The 23,718-nt window shown below is 45.7% G+C and overlaps 1 protein-coding gene across 3 annotated transcripts in view; it reads right to left on the bottom strand.

Moving 5' to 3' along the window:
- Window positions 1-9,694: 9,694 nt before the first annotated feature.
- Window positions 9,695-23,718, bottom strand: part of PURA (purine rich element binding protein A) — a 70,954-nt gene continuing 56,930 nt past the window's right edge. For all 3 annotated transcript variants that reach the window (XR_011464829.1, XR_011464828.1, XR_011464827.1), the window contains exons 2-3: window positions 18,501-18,670; window positions 9,695-16,687 (exon numbers count right to left, since the gene is read on the bottom strand). The gene's annotated coding sequence lies outside the window, so the exon portion shown is untranslated. The remainder of the gene's footprint in view (window positions 16,688-18,500; window positions 18,671-23,718) is intronic.

The raw sequence follows: 23,718 nt of genomic DNA, 5'->3' as shown, positions 1-23,718 counted from the left end.
ATACAGGAGACATAGGAGACTCAGGTTCAATCCCTGGATGGGAAAAATCCCCTGGAGGAGGGAATGTACCCACTCCAGGATCCTTGTCTGGACAGTTCCATGGACAGAGGAACCTGGCAGGCTATAGCTCATAAGGTCGTGAAGAGTCGGACACGACTGAACAGGCACACAACCTATTTCTTAACTTATTGAGCTGGAAAGCCATGCTTCTAGATGCTTCCAACAACCATCCAACTACTACTGAGAATATGTTTTGTTCCAGCTTCAGGGCAGGATCTACAGCTGTGAACAGACCCATAGATTCTAGGCAAACCTCACCAAGGGCTCCTTCTCCAGCCTTTATTAATCTTGGATGGTTCTCTGCAGAAACCACAGGATACCTGAATGCAGGGCAGACTACTGTCTTCAGCTTCTGGAAGGACTCCTCAAAGGTGGACCTCACTCAGCCCCTTGTCTGACAGACAGCTCCCCAAATGCCAGTAATTCCCCCACCTCTCAATACCTCCTTTGGAACTCCAATGTCCAGCTTCATCCGACCATAAGTTCAGGGACTCTGGTCAGTACCCCACTAATGTAGCTATCTGAAAGCCATGGGGAAGTGAAGACTGGCTCCTCCTCAGAAAGAAAGGCTGGGATCTCTGAATTACATCTAGTCACTTGGATGTACAAGATGGCATTGTCACTCTGCAACTTCAAACAGCCAGTCCTCAAAGTGACAATGGAGAGAAAATGAGTTCAGCAAGAGGGAGGGCAGAAGCGAAAGCAGCAGTGAACAGAAGGAAAAGTAAAAGGGAAGAAAGCTGTTAATAGAGAAAGTGAGTTGAGGAGATGAAAGGACAGGTTAGAGCAGGGAGAGAGAAAAAAGGGAGGAACTCTGCCCCCTGCCAACTTGAGAGGACACACTAGAAAGGCACAGGTCCGTCCCTCCTACAAGCTGACGAGGCCACTTCCCAGGCCAGGTCCCCCACCAGCACAGCCCCTGAAAGACGGGCTCTGCCTGCCCCCTCCCAGAGCATTAGACTAGGCTTTGTGGGAAAACTGAAATCTTGATAGCTTAGAAAGAGGCCCCTACAGCTTCATGTGCTGGTAATGTAACTGAGCACTCCTGGTTCCTGCTGTCTACCAGACCGGCCCTGGCTTTGCTTCATCATTAAAGCAAGCTCTCCTGACCCTCTGCAGGAGCCACAGCTCAGTCAGCACTGCAGGGCGGCTTCAAAGGACAAGAGTGGATTTCACTGCGCACCAGCAAGTACCAGTCACACCTGCCATGTGGTCACCCCAAGGACCAGACAACCCAGGGCAGTTCATTTCTTCCTCCTTTCTTTTCTTCATTTTCTTAGAATTTTTAAAATAGGCATTACAGACAAAAAGGTTACACAAAACAGAGGCTAGATGCTAACTTCAGAGTTCTGTCATTAGTTACACCCACCAAGAGCAACTGTATGTTAATATATGGAAGCCAAGGAGATCAAAGGAGTATGGGGTGGTGATTACTTGAAACCAAAACAAAAAACACAAACTGCATCCACCCTGAGCAAAATTTTGAGTTTTCCAAGCACACACTTGCACAGAAAGAGCAATAGAACACAGCACCAATAAAGTCACATCCTTGGCAGAGGGCCTAGAATCTATTGATGATATAATATACAGGTTCAACACCACCCAGACCTCCTTCTGGCAAACCTCCTATCAAAACAGCAGTGGTTTCAACTGACTGCATGCATTTCTTTTTAGTTCCTAGACCCTTCACTCTACTGTCTTCCTGGTATCACAGAGCCACTAGGAGTGTCAAGAGGTGGGGTTCAAGGGGCCCTCTCTGAAACCTGGCTACCCTCAAACCATCCCTATCACCTGTCTACTGCCGCCCGAAAAAACTCACAGTGAGTCATATCTTTGGATGAAGGCAGTATTTTTCCAAGTGGGATACATGGCAGGTGTGGGGAATGTGGACAATTGTAACAGTTATGCTTTTTAAGATTTGCCTTCTATTTGTGTCAGGTGATAGCTGTTTCCAATTTAAGCCAATCATAGTTTTCCCCTGAAATAACTTCTGGAGGGTTTTTTTATAAATGGCACATTTTAAAGAAAAAAATGTTAACAGTACTGACAGCAAAGAGATAAGACAAAAATCATGCAGGTGGAATACAAATGAACTGTGAGAAACAGGTAAAGCATCCACCTCCAAGCCCTTTGACTTTGCATGCAACTAGCCCTCACTGGGGCCTTCCCAGGTGGCTCAGTGGTAAAGAATCCACAGTGCACGTGGGTTCAATCCCTGGGTTGGGAAGATCCCCTGGAATAGAAAATGGCAACTCACTCCAGTATTCTTGCCTGGAAAATCCCATGGACAGAGGAGCCTGGCAGGCTACAGTCCATGGGGTTGCAAAAGAGTTGGACATGACTGAGCAACTAAATAGCAACAACAGCCATCACTGGTGTTTCTACTGCCACCATCACGTATCAAGATTTGCCAAGGTTTAGCTCCACAAAGTCAGCAGAACCAGAAGGATGCAGAAACTGCATCAGAGACTGAAGAAACAGTCTTAATGAGGGTGTTGCAGAAGAAAGGCTGGGGTGGGGGGGAAGGAGGGACACTGGGTCTGGGGTCTATGGGAAGCTGGCAGGCAGCAGGAAAGCAGTAAAAACAAGCTTAAAGATAAGGGCTCATGAGCTAGGCACATTCCTACAGAAGTCCCCCTCTTCACATGTCTTGTACCCACATGATCCTACCCAAGGTCCCAACACTGAAAGCTGACGGGCGAAGTACTGAGGCCAGAAGCCAGGCACCACTTCCCAGGTCTTCTTCGTCCCAAAGAACTTTGCAGCTCAACAGCCCCCAACCCCTACCTTTTTGTGAACACTGGCCATGAGGTCAGATAGTTTTCAGTCGTGATCTACACTATTTTCTGAGCCAACTCTCTTGACACTAATAACTCTTTAGCACAAATCAGAGAAGTGATAAGAGGCATCCGTGAATAAGGCATTACTAATGAGTAAATTCAGGTAAATCAAACCCTCTTCTCACCATGATTACCAAGACTCCCTTATATCATTTACTTGCATCATCACAATAAACTGAATATCACAATAAAGCAACTAACACAAGTTTTTTGGCTTCCCAGTGCAGATAAAGGTTATGTATTCACTATACGATAGTCTGAGGGTGCAAAAGTATTACGTCTAAAAAAACACTGTACACACCTTAATGTACAACCTCTGATGCTGGTAAAGACTGAAAGCAGGAGAAGGGGATGACAGAGGATGAGATGGTGGGATGGCATCTTCGACTCATTGGACATGAGTTTGAGAAAGTTCTGGGAGTTGGTGATGGACAGGGAAGCTTGGCGTGCTGCAGTCCATGGGGTCGCAAAGAATCGGACACAGCCGAGCGACTGAACTGAACGCACCTAATTTAAAAATATTTTATTGCTGAAAAATGCTAACAAACATCCAAGCCTTCAGTAAATTGTAATCTCTTTGCTGGTGGAGGTTTGAAGTATTGTGAGAATTACCAAAATGTGACACAGACACACAAAGTGAACAACTGCTGTTGAAAAATGTCATCGACAGACATAGGGTTGCCACAAACCTTCAATCCCTAATAATCGCAGTATATGCAAAGCACCTAATAATCGCAGTATATGCAAAGCACAACGGAGCCAAGTACAATAAAATGAGGGAGGCCTATTGAGAAATGGAGTGTTTCCTGCCCGATTAGTAAACAGGGATATCACCATCATTAGCAATTCAATTGCAGCCCTCAATCGTGAGCCTGAGCCAGGCAGCCCCAAGGGAACTCAGGAAGGAGAATGCCTGCCATCCAGCCTCCCTCAGACTCGAGCCTCTTCCTACGGTGAGAGTAAGCCCTGATCAACTGAGGATATTCATTCACAGGATACTGGCCTGATAGCTGAGGTGTGTATCAAAGGAATGATTTCAGTTAGCTCAGCCTCTCACATCTTCCACATACAGAAAATAGATATATTCCTTAACTTGGGTTATCTGGTTTTCTTTAAATAATAATAACCTTTTGATGTTCAGACTACCTACCTGCCTTTTGTTGCAAAATTTCTATATAACCTGGCTCCCCTTCTCATCTCCTTGGAGCAATTTTCTCAGGATTACTTCAGAAGCTGTTTTCTGGGCTTAAAAGTCCTCAAAATTCCCACCAAATAACACTCAACTTTAAGTTGTGAATATTTTTTAAGTCGACACTATAATCGAAAGGTTCAGAAAAATAGACACTATCTCTTGTTTTTGGCAAAGACATAAAAGACTTGCTGCCTGCCCACAGAGACTGGATTCAAAGCATTTATCTCCCTTGCTTTAGAAGGGAGGGCCCATTCAGTTTCCCAGCTCTGATTCTGAGGCTTAAAAAAGTACTAATATTCCACACAGCCCAGTGAAAGTCGCTCAGTCGTGTCCGACTCTTTACAACCCCAAGGGCTACACAGTCCATGGAATTCTCCAGGCCAGAATACTGGAGTGGTTAGCCGTTCCCTTCTCCAGGAGATCTCCCCAACCCAGGGATTGAACCCAGGTCTCCCATATTGCAGTGGATTCTGCAGTAATATTCCACATGTGCCTCTGAAAAACTACAAAAGAAGTCATTCTCAGTTCACTTCCTTTTGAAGAGCCCTTTATATACAGTATCCAAGATGGTGTGAACTTTTTGGTCAGAGCTTGGAGGGTCAACTCATGCCCACTCCCCTTGCTTCTAAACTGCTGGGTTTTAATTACTGACTCCCATTTTACAGCCAAGTCAATTAGTAGCCTTGGTTAAGTGTGAGGAGGTTGGAGGCCTAAAATACAGCTTTCAATTCAGCATGAGAAAAACAGGAAGCCTCTCCTGTCAGCAACTTCCCTCATGTGATAACTATGCCACAAGTCTAAGAGATGGATTTTGTAGTTCTGTAGGGTCCCTGGATGCTTCAGCAAGCACCTGAATCCCTACCTGACCAAGGACTGGCAGAGTGACATAGTAGGAGAGGGGAATTTTAAAAGGTGACTATTTCACTCCTCATTCAATTTAGTGAGCATTATTGCTCACTTCAGTCTCTGAAGAGCTTAATAACTAACTCCTGGGTTGAAAGGATGCTGGGTCAAAAGCCCAAGAGGCTGCTAGGTTACTGGTTTACTCCAGACACTCTAAACCAGCTGGATAAAATGTAAAACAGTCTGAACTTATTTACATATGAAATACAAACATGAACTTACCCTTAGGCCTCCAGATCACACTATTGGTTTACTGGTGACCAAACCCAAACATACCAGGAAACAAAAACAAAAAAACCTCAGGGTGCTCAATGAAGCTTTTATAAAAATTCAGAATGTTCACCTCTTTTTTTTATTTCACGGTATCTCAAAAAAATACCATTCATCCAACAAAGCAAAATATTTGCTTTGGAGGAGCTCAAATTTCATATAAGCGTCCTATGAATACTCCTTCAGAATCTCTGTGAAGAGAGCGCTGCCCATTACCCCATTTCAAGGGTGAGGAATGTTTCCAGCCAGGAAAGGAGGGACTGCTGTTGGGTGACAAAGGCATAGGCCTAGAAGGTTCCATGGGGGTCTGGCTCATACCCCAGCCCTGCCTCTCTCTCACCTGGGCCCAGTTTCCCTTAAGGGAGGTTATTTCTGTTCTTCAACAAAACAACCAGAGAGAGGCAAAGTGACAGATGAGATTTACTAGAACAAGATGCTTGTAAGGTTTACAAGCAGGCAGGCAAGTGTTGCACTGCCCTGAGTACTCAGTGGGTTACATTTTTATAATCAGAAAAAGAGAGGGGTAGGGGAGAAGATCTTTGTCTTTCTTGAGTAGTGTCACACTTCCATGATCAGTTCTTTCCCCAGGTAGAGCAGGCAAGTTTTCTTGTCCCTATTGGATCAGGCCAGGACTGTCACAGCACTTTGGAAAAGTTATTCAGGTCTCAGTACAATGTGGGTCTTTCATTTTGAAAAGTCACCTTCCCATAAATGACTGTTTTTGTGTGCACATAGCACATCCTGAGGGTCATTAACTTGATGACGCCACTGGGTAGGTTGTGGGCCTTATTCTCTACTATTGTTTTATTGCTTGGGGGGCACTGTGCAATGAACATGTCTTAGGGGTCAAAGAGTATGTTTTAGGGGTCATTAACTCACTGAGCTCACTGAGTAGGAGGTAGGTCTCATGCCACCACTGCTTTATTGTCTGGGGGCATGTCTTGTGCTTCTGTTGCATGGTTTTGTTGCTAAGCAGGTTAGATTTGATTTTATTGTTAAGCCAACCAATCTGGCTTTGATGCTAAGTGACTTGTTTTGCTTTGTGAGTCAAGCAAGCGCACATGGTCTCAGAATCTTCCCATTATTTTCTTGAGTGATCATTAATCTTACTGTAGTCTCCCAAAGCCCCCTGAAGTTCCCTCTCTATCTACAATTCCCTAACCGGGTTTCTAAGCTAACTGTTTGCTTATCCTTGTGCTTGCTTGCGTGTGCGCTCAGTCCGACTCTTTTCGATCCCATGGATTGCAGGTCACCAGGCTCCTCTGTCCATGGAATTTTCCAGGCAGGAATACTGAAGTGAGTTGCCATTTCCTACTCCAGGGGATTATCCTACTCTATCCCTATTAGTTATCGTGTTTGGAGGGTGGGGGGACCGTTTACAAAGAAAGCATGATTAACTGGCCGTTTCAAATGTTTCCAAAGAGATTTAGAAAATTGATAACAATTTTTAAAAAATGTGGCCCAGAAATCTAATCTCCAGTGATTCTTAAAATTATGGGGCTCCTGGAGAGCCCAATAAAAAACACTAACAAACCCTACCAATGAATAAGCACACAAGGGGAAAAGCTCTCCGGCTTAGTAGAAATATGTTGTAAACACACATTGCTCAATGCTCAAATGGCCTGTCTTAAGATGTCATTTACAGAGAATGATGTTGCTGATCTGACTGGAAGTTCGCTTTGCCCAGATACCACCACTCTGGATTTGTCCTCCCTTGGGTGCTGTGCTGGTTTCTCCATTTATACACAAACCTTGCCAAGTTCTCAGCAATTCCCTCAACTGGCTTTTACTGTACAGGATCCCTGGAGGTTCAATTCTGTTTTCTGGAGTCAAGCAAATACAAAACAAGTTGGTGAGAAGTTTCAGCTATTTCACTTCCTCCAGAAAAGAGAAGTTTGTGGAAGATTCAATATAAAAGGGACAGCTGTTTTGTTTTTTGTTTTTTTAATTTTTTTCCCCCCCACAGGATCAGTAAATTTCAGAGTTGGAAAAAATTGTACATCAATCATTCCTCTTCAATAATCAAAATATCTTCTTCTCACTTCTTAAGAATTTAAGACAAAAATGGCCAATTAACACTTATGCAGCGTTACCTGGAAAGCCCACACACTGAAAGTAGTAGGTAGGAAGGGGGGAATCTGTTCTACAATTAACAAAGAGCATGGAACTCCTTTCAGCTTCCCCAGTGCCCCCATATTCATGTTTTGGGCACTGATTATCCTTCAAGAACTTCTGTGCCATTAAATCTCCTATCATTCACTTGGACTTTGGGTTTCACCTAGGAGAAGGCAATGGCAACCCACTCCAGTGTTCTTGCTTGGAGAATCCCAGGGACGGGGGAGCCTGGTGGGCTGCCGTCTATGGGGTCGCACAGAGTCGGACACGACTGAAGCGACTTGGCAGCAGCAGCAGCAAGGTATAAGAGGTGTTGTAGAACACTCTGAAACCTCTAAAGGGTTAAGTGCTGTGGACAATACAACCTCAATGCATATGGAGGAAGGCAAATCCCGTAAACAGTCATAACTGATCGGATCAAATGAGATAAGAGAAGGCAGCTGGGTGCTTCTTTTCCCTCAGAAGAAGGAATTATTTAAAAATCTAGGATAATTGGCACCTGGCTGCCTACGCCCCCATCCCTGTCTCCTACAAACATTTCCGAAGCAAGGTTTCCAGAATCCCAACAGATTAGAGTTCTAGGCGTTGTCATCTCTTTTCCAGGCTGTCACAACAGCCTCCTCAGTCTCCCCATACCAGTGTTCCCCCTACCGCAATCCAGCCGACGCTTCAATGGGCTCCCACCCACAAACCCTCAGCTAAGCACTCAAAAGAGTTTTTTCAAATGGGCCCTAACCTAACTTTCCAAACTTCTCCTCCGACCCCAAAACCTCCCTAGCACTCAATCCAGTAAGTCTTTCCTTTACTTCCAGCTCAAGGTCTCTTTCCCAGAGGTCCCCGTTTCCTCCCCCTACTCTTCCAACCCCCACAGCTGCCGGAGATTAGCCCCATCCCTTGGGGCTCCGCTCAGATTTCACTCCCCCCAACAGGTCTATTCACATTTCTATCAACCGCACTCAACAGGATTGAAACATCTTTTCTGAACACCTCTGGTCCCAGCTCCCGCCCGGCCTCGCGTCCCCAGCAGGCTCGGTTCTGCGCATGGAGTGGGTCGCCCGCAGCACTCTAGAAACCGCAGCTCAAGGCGAAGAGACGCGGACGCCTCCCGCAGACGTCCCTCGAGACCGGGTGTGGCAAGCCTAGCTCTCAGTCAGCCGACTCCTCGCTACGCGGAGCCCCTAAGTCCTCGGCCCAGAGGCCCCGGCGGGCAGTGCGGGATCTTCCCAGCCTCAGCCAGCGGCGCTGCGACTGGACCCGGAGGAGCAGCCGCTAAGCGCTGGGGTGTGTATCAGGCCGGCTCCAACAGCTCCGCCGGCTCCCGGCCTCTCCCCCAGCTCTGCTCGCTTCCCGGCTCGAGTCCGCCCGTAGCGCCCGGGAGCCCGTCGCTTTCCCGGCGCCCTCTGGGGAGCTCGGGGGTGCGCAAAAGCCCGGAAGGGCGCTGCCCGCGCCTAACCCCCTCCTTGGTCCCAGCTTGGCTGGGCCCGGGTCCACCGCGGGCCTCACCTCTCCTCTCTACGAATCCGCTGAGCACTGGTTCGGCCGGGACCCGCTGGAACCTGACGAGACCGCACAAGTGGCGCCGCACCTGCCAAGGAGCAAGAGAGGTGACTAGGCTCGCCTGACGTCACGGCCTCCCCGAGCGCCGCGAGCGCGGAGTCACCTGATCACCCTGGCAACACGCGCGGGGCGGGGCGAGGCGGGGGGCGGTGTCACAGCGTGAGCCCCGCCCCGAGCAGCGAGGCCCGGAGGCGCCACCCAGAGAGCTCCCGAGCGGTTTACGGTAACTCGAGGTCCGGGTCCGGCCGTCCGGCTCCGGCTTCCCTGCTCTGGCCTTAAAGTAGGCATGGATAAGTGGGCATGGATACCCGAGGCTCCAAAAGGCAGTCACCTCAGGCTGGATCAGTGCTCAGAGACTCCAGACGTTATCCCCTCACCGTCAGGGCAAGTGCCTGGCCTCAGGGCCTGTGTCCTCACCGAACCCATAAGGGATTCAGTGCAAGGCATGCTGCAGGCTTCGCTTGTGGGCCGCTTCTCTCCGCGTCTTCTCCTTCTAGATCCAACTAGGTTTGAGGGTTTGCTTCGAAAACTGTACATGAGAGGACTGGGGCTGAGTTTGGTAACTGGATTGCTCTCTGGCAACTTTACCCATAAGCCTCACAACAAGTAGTGCAGCCTTTGCTGGAGAATATAATAGTAAGACTTCATTCACTCAGGATGAAGAACAGGCTGTAGGCCAGCCCAGTCCTCCAGTCCTGCAGCCCTCCTCCTCTGCCAACAGAAAGAGAAAGCACTGAAACACCCAGAGCAAAGCTTAGCACAACTCTGAAAGTCCTAGTTGAAGTCCGATTTGTTTTCAGTTTAGAAATTGATTTTCCCTTCAGTTTCCTCCCCTAGCTCACTATGATGGTATGCCTACATCTCTGTGACTTTCCAGTCACTAGACATAGACCGTCAGTTTCAAAATGAAAATGTAAGATCCTGTGGAGGTCCTGGTTTGAGAGCCACTGCTTATTCTATCCCTTTACTTCTTTCTGAGTTCCATTTAAGTTTTACTCTCCTACACCCTGCACCACTATGGAAGTTTCATATATGTTGTCCTTCCCTCTTAGAGTATGGGATTTTAAACCAAAAAGTTACTTTATAAATAACTTCTAGTGAGCATCTTTGACTGGCAATGGGTACTTAAGGCACGATCCTTGAAGATTAAAAGTTTATGAGTGGTGCATCTCATATCCAAGTACCACCTGTACTGTTTACTTAATAGTTTTGTTTCAAGTGACACTTGCTTATTTTTATACATTTAAAAAAGAAACTAGCATATAAATGGGGTGGGGGAAAGACAGCTGTGAAAGAGAAGAATCATGGCTCCAGACAGAGTTGTACTAAAAGGAAAGAGATTTAAAACATGAGCCCAGGTCCCAAAGAGCAGAGATTAGGAGGCAGGAAGATGGTGGGAGCAGAGCAGGGGTAGCCAGACCTGGGGTGGCTGGTTGGGCTGAGGAGAGGAGCTCTAAATGCAGGTTAGGGATGCGTGGGGGAAAAGCTGCGCTGGAATGAGGTTTGAGGGATGCAGTAGAGGGGAGAAGTCTGGGAGTGGAGAGAATGGAGAGGGGATCTAGAGGAAGAAGGAACAGTGGTTTGAGGAGGGACTACTGAAAGGAAGGGTGTGCTAACAGCATTAAGGAAAGGGAGATTACAAAAATGAGGACTGCAAGGAAGGAGGAGCAGTGAGAAGAACCTGATGGAGGCCCTATGGGAAAGCTCAGAGCTTCTGAGGCTGTAATGTGGGCAGAGCAAGGTGAGATGAGAGTGGGGGCAGGGTTAACTGCCTTGGAAGAGAGGGCAGCTGGACATATAGGGCCATGCTGTGGGAGAAGAATGGTGTTTTCAGTAAGGTCCTTGGCCACTCCCATTTTACTGAGTTGTTTGGGATAATGGCAATAAGCAGTTCATGATCTGAGCCACAGTCAGCTCCTGGTCTTGTTTTTGCTGACTGTATAGAGCTTCTCCATCTTTGGCTGCAAAGAATATAATCAATCTGATTCCGGTATTGACCATCTGGTGATGTCCATGAGTAGAGTCTTCTCTTGTGTTGTTGGAAGAGGGTGTTTGCTATGAGCAGTGCGTTCTCTTGGCAAAGCTCTGTTAGCCTTTGCCTTGCTTCATTCTGTACTCCAAAGCCAAATTTGCCTGTTACTCCAGGTATTTCTTGACTTCCTACTTTTGCGTTCCAGTCCCCTATAATGAAAAGGACATCTTTTTTGGGTGTTAGTTCTAGAAGGTCTTGTAGGTTTTCATAGAACCGTTCAACTTCAGCTTCTTCAGCATTACTGGTCAGGGCATAGACTTGGATTACTGTGATATTGAATGGTTTGCCTTGGAAACAAACAGAGATCATTTTGTCATTTTTGAGATTGCATCCAAGTACTGCATTTGTTGTACTTGACTCTTGTTGACTATAATGGCTATTCCATTTCTTCTAAGGGATTCTTGCCCACAGTAGTAGATATAATGGTCATCTAAGTTAAATTTACCCATTCCAGTCCATTTTAGTTCACAGATTCCTAAAATGTTGATGTTCACTCTTGTAATCTCCATACAGTCAGCAAAAACAAGACTGGGAGCTGACTGTGGCTTGGGTCATAAACTCCTACTGCCAAATTCAGACTTAAATTGAAGAAAGTAGGGAAAACCACTAGACCATTCAGGTATGACCTAAATCAAATCCCTTACGATTATACAATGGAAGTGACAAATAGATTCAAGGGATTAGATCTGATAGACAGAGTGCCTGAAGAACTATGGACAGAGGTTCGTAACATTGTACAGGAGGCAATGATTAAGACTGTCCCCAAGAAAAAGAAATGCAAAAAGGAAAAATGGTTGTCTGAGAGGCCTTACAATAGCTGTGAATAGAAGAGAAGCAAAAGGCAAAGGAGAAAAGGAAAGATATAAGCATCTGAATGCAGAGTTCCAAAGACTAGCAAGGAGAGATAAGAAAGCCTTCCTCGGCGATCAATGCAAAGAAATAGAGGAAAACAACAGAATGGGAAAGATGAGATCTCTTCAAGAAAATTAGAGATACCAAGGGAACATTTTATGCAAAGATGGGCACAATAAAGGACAGAAATGGTATGGACCTAACAGAAGCAGAAGACATTAAGGAGAGGTGGCAAGAATACACAGAAGAACTATTAAAAAAAGATCTTCATGACCCAGATAATCACAATGGTGTGATCACTCACCTAAAGCCAGACATCCTGGAATGAGAAGGCAAGTAGACCTTAGGAAGCATCACTACGAACAAAGCTAGTGGAGGTGATGGAATTCCAGTTGAGCTGTTTCAAATCCTAAAAGATGATTCTGTGAAAGTGCTACACTTAATATGCCAGCAAATTTGGAAAACTCAGCAGTGGCCAAAGGACTGGAAAAGGTCAGTTTTCATTCCAATCCCAAAGAAAGGCAATGCTAAAGAATGCTCAAGCTATTGCACAATTTCAGTCATCTCATATGCTAGCAAAGTAATGCCCCAAATTTTCCAAGATAGGCTTCAACAATACATGAACCAAGAACTTCCAGATGTTCAAGCTGGATTTAGAAAAGGCAGAGGAACCAGAGATCAAATTGCCAACATTCACTGGATCATTGAAAAAGCAAGAGAGTTCCAGAAAAACATCTACTTCTGCTTTATTGACTACGCCAAAGCCTTTGACTGTGTGAATCACCACAAACTGTGGAATATTCTTCAAGAAATGGGAATACCAGACCACCTGACCTGCCTCCTGAGAAATCTGTATGCAGGTCAAGAAGCAACAGTTAGAACTGGACATGGAGCAACAGACTGGTTCCAAATTGGGAAAGGAATACGTCAAAGCTGTATATTGTCACCCTACTTCTTTAACTTATATGCAGAGTACATCATGAGAAATGCTGGACTGGATGAAAAACAAGCTGGAATCAAGATTGTAACCTCAGATATGCAGATGACACCACCCTTATGGCAGAAAGTGAAGAAGCCTCTTGATGTAAGTGAAAGAGGAGAGTGAAAAAGTTGGCTTAAAACTCAACATTCAGAAAACTAAGATCATGGCATCTGGTCCCATCATCACATGGCAAATAGATGGGGAAACAGTGGAAAGAGTGACAGACTATTTTGGGGGGCTCCAAAATCACTGTAGATGGTGACTGCATCCATGAAATTAAAATACACTTGCTCCTTGGAAGACAAGCTATGACCAATCTAGACAGCATATTAAAAAGCAGAGACATTACTTTGCCCACAAAGGTCCGTCTAGCCAAAGCTATGGTTTTTCCAGTAGTCATGTATGGATGTGAGACTTGGACTATAAAGAAAGCTGAGTGCTGAAGAATTGATGCTTTTGAATTGTGGAGTTGGAGAAGACTCTTGAGAGTCCCTTGAACTGCAAGGAGATCCACCCAGTCCATTCTAAAGGAGATCAGCCCTGGGTGATGCTAAAGCTGAAACTCCAGTACTTTGGCCACCTCATGTGAAGAGTTGACTCATTGGAAAAGACTTTGATGCTGGGAGGGATTGGGGGCAGTAGGAGAAGGGGACGACAGAGGATGAGATGGTGGCTGGATGGCATCACCGACTCGATGGACGTGAGTTTGAGTGAACTCCGGGAGATGGTGATGGACAGGGAGGCCTGGCGTGCTGCGATTCATGGGGTCGAAAAGAGTTGGACACAACTGAGCGACTGAACTGAACTGAACTTGGATGTGATGGGGCATGACCATCAAAGGAAAAATAGAATGTTCCCCACCCTCATTCCCACCACTCCCTTGAGGAAGGAGCGCTATCATGAATACAAATTCAAGGAATGTTACTTGGCAGCAATCCAGAACTGAGACATGGCAAAGGAGCATGGCCATTTCTAGGATTTGACCTCCAATCCCAGAAGTGAATAGTCAGCCAGATGTAGAAGTTATTGGAGTTTCTTAAAATTTTCTTTCCTGAAAATAAAGAAAAATGCCTGTGTGAAAGGTCCTGAAACTCCAGTACTTTGGCCACCGCATGAGAAGAGTTGACTTATTGGAAAAGACTCTGATGCTAGGAGGGATTGGGGGCAGGAGGAGAAGGGGACAACAGAGGATGAGATGGCTGGATGGCATCACTGACTCGATGGACGTGAGTCTGAGTGAACTCCGGGAGTTGGTGATGGACAGGGAGGCCTGGCATGCTGCTATTCGTGGGGTCGCAAAGAGTCGGACACGACTGAGCGACTGAACTGAACTAAACTGAACTGAAGGTCCTGACAACGCAAAGTTTTGTGAATGGATTAGCCACAGAAATGGCAAAGGATTTTCAACATTTGTGAGCTCAGGAAAACCATCCAAGGATTGTGGAGGCAGCATAATGCAGGGGTAGGGAACATATGCTCTGTGATTTATCCATTTTGTAAAATCAGACAAGTTATCCACCTTCCTTGACCTTCAGTCTTATCTGTAAAATGGGTTTAATACCTACTTCATGAGACTGTCATTAACTCGAGGTGAATTCTAAGTCAAAGGAAAGACACAGATTCAGGTTTTCAGGAGGCCATTTTCAAACTCATTGTATTTGGGGGACTTCCCTGGTGGTCCTGTGGTTAAGAATCTGCCTTGCAATGAGCAGGATGCAGATTCAATCCTTGGTCAGGGAACTAAGAGCCCATATGCCACAGGGCAACTTAGCCCGTGCCACAACTACTGAGCCCATGGGAGCCCACTCACCACAACTAGAGAGAGTCTATGCCCCGTAACAAAAGGTAACAGATGGCGCAATGAAGATCCTGCATGCTGCAACTAAGACCTGATGTATCCAAATACATAAATATTTTTTAAAAATCACTCTATTTTCATTGGCCCCATTTGTTCACTTACCAACTGGATGAAGGAATGTCTCTTGGATGCCTAATATACACACTACACCGTGATGGATATGAAAGGGGTGAGTTCTCTGACTTGGTCCTCCAGACAGGACAGTGGGACAGTATGAGAGCTCCACAAAGACCCTGTGAAACTGAAGGCTAAACTATGTCATGCCCTTCTCTGCCCTTAGCATTCACAAAGAGGGACACCACGCTGGCTGCATTGGAAGGTGGGATGTATGAAAGACAGGGTCTGGAACACAGCCGGAAAGGCAAGATTTGGAGAAGTGGTGAGAGAAAAGAGCTTTCTTAGTCATGTCATCCAGATGACATGAACACCTGGGACAGGGGCTTAGTAAATATTTGCTGAGTGAATAAATGAATGAATGAAAGATTTGAACGAATAAGCAAAGGCCATACCATTAGGGAATGGTGGGCCCAGGCATAAGCCCAGCCTAGGTCGGCTGTGGAAACTAGAGAGTTGTGAGAAACAAGGTAGGGACAGGGAAGACTGTAAGAGGAGCTTTTGAAACAGCAGAATCTTCTGGTAGCAACACAGGGTCTGGAGCCAGGGTGACAGGGTTGCATTCGAACTCTTATCACTTATTGGCCACATGTCCTTGAGAAAGTTATTTAGCCTCTTTCTGTGTTAGTGTCCTCATTTGGAAAAAAAATATGGATTACATTGTTATCTACTTTATAGATTTTTTTCCCACCCTATCCCTATCCACAGTGTATCTAGAGTGTTATTTTGAAGATTAACTAAGATGATGTGTATGAAACCTAGACATGGAGCTTGGCACCTAGTCAGTGCTCCTACCGGAAAAGATGCTTTTGAACTGCGGTGTTGGAGAAGGCTCTTTTTATTAAAATCTAAATTTATTTATTTTAATTGGAGGCTAATTACTTTACAATATTGTATTGGTTTTGCCATACATCAACATGAATCCGCCATGGTGGAGAAGACTCTTGAGAGTCCCTTGGACTGCAAGGAGATCCAACCAGTCCCTCCTAAAGGAGATCAGTCCTGAATGTTCATTGGAAGGACTGATGTTGAAGCTGAAACTCCAATACTTTGGCCACCTGATGTGAAGAGCTGACTCATTTGAAAAGACCCTGATGCTGGGAAAGATTGAGGGCAGGAGGAGAAGGGGACCACAGAGGATGAGATGGTTGGATGGCATCACTGACTCAATGGACATGAGTTTGAGTAAACTCTGGGAGTTGGTGATGGACAGGGAAGCCAGGTATGCTGCAGTCCATGGGGTTGCAAAGAGTCGGACACGACTGAGCGACTGAACTGAAGCGCTCCTAACTGTTCACTTTTCTTTATTATTGGTATTGGTTTTATTAAGGCATGAGAAGAAGAGTATGGATTCAATACAAAAACAATAGGAATCTACTGAAGCTCCTCAGAATGGAAAGTGGGAATGGAGGTAATGTTTTTGTGTTTGTTTTTTAAGAATATATTTTTATTTATTTTAAAATTTCTATTGGAGTGTAGTTGCTTTACAATGTTGTATTAGTTTCTACTGTATGGCAAAGTGGATCAGCTATATGTATACATATATTCCCTCCTTTTGGAGGATGTAGTGTTTTGTAAAGAATTGTTTGGAAGCAGCATCCGACATGGTCAGAAGGGAGAGTAGGGGCAAAGGTGCAGCCCCAAGAGCTGAGGAAGGGCTGACCAAGGACTAGAAACCACCCCTTCTGGAGAGGAGGAGGGCTGTCTTTTGCTCACATGTGTGTGGCAGTTGGAGCCTGGCAGGTGGAGGTGCACAGAAACCCTATTAAAATGAACATCTCTACATGCTGCACAGGTGAAATAATGTCTTTCTGGAGCTCACAGGCTCAGTGGCAAACACTGTGGAACTCCTCTCAGAACAGAGTTTTAAAGCACTGGGAAATCCACTACGAGTTGGCTTCTGGCTTTCCTCCTGTGGAAACAGACAAATGAACACATGTGAAAGGAAAGCCAGTGAATGTGGCCAGTACGTACACAAACACCAGAAAAAAAACAAATCAGATTCTTTTCATGTTTGAGGATATTAAAGAAAGGGGAAAACAGCTTCACTTCTGTTTGCTAGCTCATTGGTCTGCCTGATTGTAACAGAATTTGAGGTCCATGTGAAGGAGAAAGGTGTCAGTCTGCTTTTGGCCATGCTTCAAGGTTTGGGGTTTCACCTGAGCAATGAGTTTCAGTTTTACACATCTTTTTTCTGATTTACATTTTCAGATTCCAATCTGCTAGTCAGGATTGTCTCCATTGCAAGGAACTAAAATGCTCTTCAAATCAGTTTAAGAGAGAGAGAGAATTTATTGGCTCTTGAAACCAGGAGTCCAGACACAAATCTGAACTTCAGGTATAGCTGGATTCAGGCACTCAAACAGTTTCACCAGGAATCACCTCTCTTGCTCTATCTCTCGGCTCTCTTTTCTGTGCATTCTCTGAGAGTGCAGCCCCTCTGAGAGTGTTAGAAGCACATTCTCAAATCAGACAAAAGGCTTTCTCTTTCCCAGAGAACTTTTTACTAAGAAAAGTTCCAGATTGGAGTCTTACTGGTTGCATCGGCTTGGGGTAAATTGCTTCTCTCTGAATGTGTGGTTGTGGCTAGGGGATGTGGCATCTTGGCTAGTTCGTGCTGTCATCTGGAACTGGGGGTAAGGCTAGCCATCTCTCAAACCCCACATTGGAAAGTGCGGAAAGAACAGCTTCCCCAGGAAAATTGAAGTTTAGTTACCAGAATTAGGAAGAACAGATGCCTAGCAAACAAAAAACACAGCTGACCCCTACAGGCCACTGATACCAAAACCACAAGCTTATTGAAGAGTCCTGTAGGCACATGTATTCAATAATATGAAATTCCAGTATTATTCCAAAAGGGTAGCTTTGACTCTAATTGGGAGCCAACTCACCTCCGGTATTTCCAGGAAAAGTGCATCCACTGGGGGGCAAACTCCAGCACTGAGAGGTTCAGCCTTGTTGAGATCATGGTATAGAGCCCACCACTGGTTTTACCTAAGTGCACTCTCTTCTCTGGAAGGATTACTTCTGAGGAAAGTGCTTCAGAGAGTACTTCATGCTTTAAATGTGTTTGCACAGCACCTTGAGTTCTCAAGAAGCACCACATAAAGGCGTGCAATTTTAATTGTGACTTTTCGAAGCACTGATTCCTAAAGTGGCCTGGCATTTAGATAATGATCTTAGAAACCCAGCCCTGGAGGAAAACTCATTTTTCTCATAGGCTGTGACTCAAGTGAGTATGAAGTTTTCATCAACTCTTAAGAATCTCCCTGATTTCTGATATTTTGAAAATAAGGAGGAAAAAATCAGCACCTATAAATTTGAGATACTCAGCCTATATGTCTGTTTGCATTTATATTTATTGAATGAACCAATGATTCATGGAGAAGGGAGCCACAGAGGATCAGATGGGTTGATGGCATCACTGAATCAAAGGACATGAGTTTGAGCAAACTCCAAGAGAGATAGTGAAGGACAGGGAAGCCAGGCATGCCGCAGTCCATGGGGTCGCCAAGAGTTGAACACAACTTAGCCACTAAACGATAACAAATGATGATTTAGCACTTGACATATGAAGAATATGAACTCAGGGAAAACATTAAATCCACATATTCATTCAGCACATGTATTAAGTACCAACCACGTGCCAGGGGCTGTTCTAAGCTCTGGAGATGTAGGAATAAGCAAAACAAAATTTTCAAAATCCTTGCTTATATCAAACTTACATTTTAGTAGCTGTGTCCATTCATATACAGCTTTGGGTCTCCTCTGTGTCACTGACAGGGATTGTCATAATCACCAGTAAACATGCAGGACAAATTCTTTGCGAGTGCTTCCTCTAAGGCAAGGCTTTTGGCCAGCGCTCTGTGTACGTTTTCTCGTTATTCTCTTCTTCCTAGGGATTAAAAACAGAATTCAGAGAGATGCACAACCTGTTTAAGAGGCCCTAGGAAGTCAGGGGTGGAGCCAAGATTGAAACTCATTTCTCCATTTCTGCCTTTTTAAAAATTATTTCATTTCTTACGGTTGTATCATCTATTTATTTGTTTTTGACCATGCCATGTGGTATGTGAGATCTTTGTTCCCCTACCAGGGATTGAACCTGAGCCCCTTGCATTAGAAACACAGAGTTTTAACCACTGGACCACAGGAAAGTCCCTTCACATCTGCCTTTTAATTTGTACCCTTTCTTCGAGTGTGGAAGGAGGATGATGCGAAGTGGTGGGATTATGGCAAACTGTAGAACAAGCTCTGTGCAAAGGGAGCCACTATCTAGCCACTTGGCACAGGGGAGTTGGCCTGGTGTAGCCAAGTCTTATGATTTTTTTTCCAGAGAAGCTAGCAAACAGAATTTTGACGTGAAAACCAGTTTTTAAAATACTGGTTAAGCTAAGTATTTTTTAAAATACTGGTGAAAGCTAAACACAATCTGTCTGAGCATTATTCAGGCCATAGGTCTGCCCTTCTATGAGAAAGCACCCCAAAACGAAAAGTGGGTTGAAAAATACAGCTCTGGGGGCTTGCATGATGTAGTTGTCAGGTTGATTTGATAAGGCTAAGTTAAACAGGTGCCCCTGTTTACCAGTAAAGCAATGTCCTTAATGAAAGTTAACAGTGAGGGAGCAGCTGGGGCGTTCCTACCCACTAGCATGGAGGAGGCTGAAGTGAGCCATCTTAGGCTGGGTTGACAGGCCATGCTTATCTGAAAGGGAAAATTTAACTTCAGGGCGGGCTCCATGTTACATCTGAGGCCCTAATAATGATGATTATGCTGTCACTGCACAAGACGCAGTTCAAAATAATTCTCTTCCTAAAAATTACATTCTGCTCGCTTCCTGGTTCTTCTTTGTCTCCTCTTGCCCCAGGACTCCCATGCTCAGCAAGCCTTTCCTCTTACCCACCCCAACGACTGGCAGTCACAGGACAGATGGTGGTCCCATCACTGGGGTGGTCTGAGACCAGAACAAGGCTGGTCACCTGTTGGTGGCAGTGCCTCTTCCTGTCCTGGCCTTTGGAGGGAGGGCAGGAGAACGTCCACATTAAAAAAAAAAAAACATTTGCACCATCAATAGGCTGAGACTCTACAAGACAATAGTTTTGCTTAAAATGAGTAAAGGAATTCCCATCTCCTGGATCTTCACAAGATCAGAAAACCTCTGTTTACTACAAGGATTGTTTCAAAAAGGAAAGTGAAATCTGGCACATGAAAAATCCCCTTTCTATCCGTTCTCAAGATAGTAACTCTGCAGACATATGCCACGTGTATTCCATCACAGCACAACAGTGCTGTCGTGCGCTGGGGACAGATTTGCTGCTGCTGCTAAGGCTGCTGCTGCCACCGCCGCCTCCACCACCTCCTTCTGTTGCCTGGAGAAAGCCGAGGCATGTGGCACTGCTGTGAGATTCTTAGAAGATCAGGCAATTGTTCCTGGCTGGGGCCCTACAACTCAGTTTGTACAGCAAGGCTCTGAATCCTACCTCTCCTGGGCCCTGGAAGCCTTGTTTTTGTTTTCTTTGGAAAACACACACAGTAAGGACTTAGACACTTTCTGAAAGGAATAGGAGAAGGAAAACTCCCCCATTCCTTACTTGAAAGATCATTTACTTCTCCCGCTCAGGGAGGCAGGGCAGTGCTATGAGTGTCCAGAGACCTGCATTCTAGCCCTGGTTCCCCTAAATCCTTGTTTTGGAACCCAGAACCATTTATTAAATCTTTTTGGGCCTCAATTTCCTCATCTGTAGAGTGGGAATAATAATAGGCCCAGACACACAGAGCTGTCACAAGGGTTAAATGGTATGGGCAGTAGAAGCTGCTCTCTGCACAGAACAAGTTCTCCAGGTCACGGGAGCCTCCATGTATCCCCACCATTGACCGCCAGAATCCACACCCTAGGTTGCTGCTGCTACTGCTGCTAAGTCGCTTCAGTTGTGTCCGACTCTGTGCGACCCCATAGACGGCAGCCCACCAGGCTCCCCTGTCCCTGGGATTCTCCAGGCAAGAACACTGGAGTGGGTTGCCATTTCCTCCTCCAATGCGTGAAAGTGAAAAGTGAAAGTGAAGTCGCTCAGTCGTGTCTGACTCTTAGCGACCCCATGGACTGCAGCCTACCAGGCTCCTCTGTCCGTGGGATTTTCCAGGCAAGAGTACTGGAGTGGGGTGCCATTGCCTTAGGCATCTGCTTCACCTTGGCCTCACCACTAATTTTTCTGGGGCTCCTTGGTCAGGTGATCAGGAGTTATACATGATGACCAGGGTTACTCAAGTGCACTTCTTTTTTTAAAAAAAATTTTATTGAAGTATAGTTAATTTGGGTTTTCCAGGAGGCAGGAGTGGTAAAGAACTCGCCTGCCAATTCAGGAGATGTGAGACAGGTTCGATCCCTGGGTTGGGAAGATCCCCTGGAGGAGGGCATGGCAACCCACTCCAGAATCCCATGGACAAAGGAGCATGGTGGGTTACAGTCCATAGGGTTGCAAAGAGTTGGACACAACTAATTCACCTTAGCATAGCATGCGTAGCACATAGTTACGCACTTTACAATGTTATGTTTAATTTCTTCTGTAGAGCAAACTGACTCATTATATATTCTTTTTCACATTCTTTTTCATTATAGTTTATCACAGGATAGTGAATCCCTGCACTGTAGAGTAGGGCCTTGTGGTTTACCTCTAGTGCAATTCTTTGGCTGCTGCAGGGGAGACCTTGGTACCAACTACACCCGGAGCCTTATTTAAGTGTCACCTTTACCTGAATTTCTGGGCTGCTTTGGCCACAGGCCAGAGGAGAGTAAGTCTGTCTACCTCCTGCTCCAGGCCGCTCCCTGGAGAGGCCAAACTGGCAGTTCCCTGGGTGTGGAGTCCACCTGCATCAGAGAGGGAGGGGCACTGTGGCCATGCAGTTTCCTCAGCTCCAGGCTAGATCCACTGCTTCTTTTTTTTTTCCCATATTTTAATTTTTATTGAATATATTAACATAATATTTGGACATAGGTGAAAAATATATTGTTGAAATTCATTTCACCTGAGCTTTTTACTTTTAATTAAAATTGCATGTATGATTTTCATTATATTTCTATTGGCGAGCACTATCCTAAGGTGTCCTGGACGAGCCTGTTCTGGGATTCCCTGGTGGCTCAGTAGTAGAGAATCTGCCTGCCAAGCAGGAGATGCAGTTTCGATCCCTGGGTCAGGAAGATCTCCTGGAGAAGGAAACAGCAACTCACTCCATTATTCTTGCCTGGGAAATCCCATGGACAGAGGAGCCCGGCATGCTACAGTCCATGGAAGACTCACTGCTTCTGAATCACTGGGGCCAGGGCCTAGGAATCTTCAAGTAACAAACCCTCTGAGAGAGAACAGCCTATCAGATCAGATCAGATCAGATCAGTCCGACTCTTTGCGACCCCCATGAATCACAGCCCGCCAGGCCTCCCTGTCCATCACCAACTCCCAGAGTTCACTCAGACTCATGTCACAGTTAGCATTTATGGCCCTCTGGTCCCTCAAACTCTGCAGATGTTTTCCTCAACCTATCTCTCCTCGTGTGTCCTGCTTAACTGGGTCATTGTCATGCAGGGAAGCCACGCCTTCAAGCTACAAAGTCCCCTGAGTCTGGGATCGTCCCCATCACCTCATAGCAGAGTTTGGCCCTTCTCCCCTCCCCCTATCCTCACCCCCCCAGACCTGTTCAGGCTTTCCCCTTGATTTCACACCAGAACCAGTGGTCTTGCTCTCACCTGTCTAATCTGGAGGTCTTGATCTGGAATGGACACCTGGTTCTAATATTCCCGTATTTAAAATTTTCCAGTGGTTTCCCATCCTGCAGGATCCAGTCTGAGGCAGTTAAAAGCCTTGTCCTCAGCTTCATCTCTCTGGCCACTCCCCTAGAAGGAAAACTCCAGCTGGACTTATCTGATGCCCAGATCTTTGAATTTTCCATGGAGCTGCTTGCCTCTGGGCTACTACAGACACAGCACCCTTCACTGGAACAGTCTTCTTTGCTACTCTTCCTTCAAGTCTGAGCTGAAATGTCACCTCCTCTGGTGAGAGGTTACAAATAGAACATCTGTCACCTTCCCAGATGTTCTCAGGTAGTGCTGACTACTCCCTCCTCTTTCCCTGTACATGCCCTCAAAATATCACCCATGACTCTGTATTGCCTTTATTTGCTTGTGTGTTTCTGCCCCTCTAGACCCATGAGGGATTTCCATCTCATTAATTTCAAATTCCAAACCTTTATCAGGGTTGATAAGGTCCAGTATGATTTGGCTCACACCTACCTCTTCACCCCAACTCCTATCACTCTGCCCTACCCACTTCACCTTGTCACTCTGGCCTTCGAACTGTTTCCAAGATTACCAGACTGCTTCCTGTTCTGGGTCATTGTTCTTGAAGTGACCTTTTTCTGGAATGGCCTCCCCTAGATCTTTCATGGCTGTCTCTCTTGAATGCTCAGTCACTTTAATCGTGTCCTACTCTTTGTGACCCCATGGACTGTAACCCAGCAGGCTCCTCTGTCCATGGGGATTCTCCAGGCAAGAATACTAGAGTGGATTGCCATGCCCTCCTCCAAGGGATCTTTCCAACTGAGGGATCAAACCCACGTCTCTTATGTCTCCTGCATTGGCAGGTGGGTTCTTTACCACTAGTGTCACCTGGGAAGCCCCTTGACCTCCAGATCTCCTCTCAAATGTCACCTCCTCAAGAATCACTTGGCCAACCAATCAAAAGTAATCTTCCCTCCTTCCATTGTCTCTTGCATACTATATTTTCTTTCCTTTATAGCACTTACCATAAGCTATAGTTAATTCATTTTAAGAATCAGCCCTATTGGAGTACAATTTACATATGGTAAAATGCACATGTTTAAGGTGTACAGTTATGTGAGTTTTGACAAATACCCAAATATTTACCACTCTACTCAAGATGTCAAATATTTCCATA

Source organism: Bos mutus, chromosome 7 (assembly GCF_027580195.1).
Source record: "Bos mutus isolate GX-2022 chromosome 7, NWIPB_WYAK_1.1, whole genome shotgun sequence".
NCBI classification, from domain to species: domain Eukaryota; kingdom Metazoa; phylum Chordata; class Mammalia; order Artiodactyla; family Bovidae; genus Bos; species Bos mutus.
Note: the sequence above shows the minus strand (reverse complement) of the source record. Positions and strands in the feature narration are given on the sequence as shown.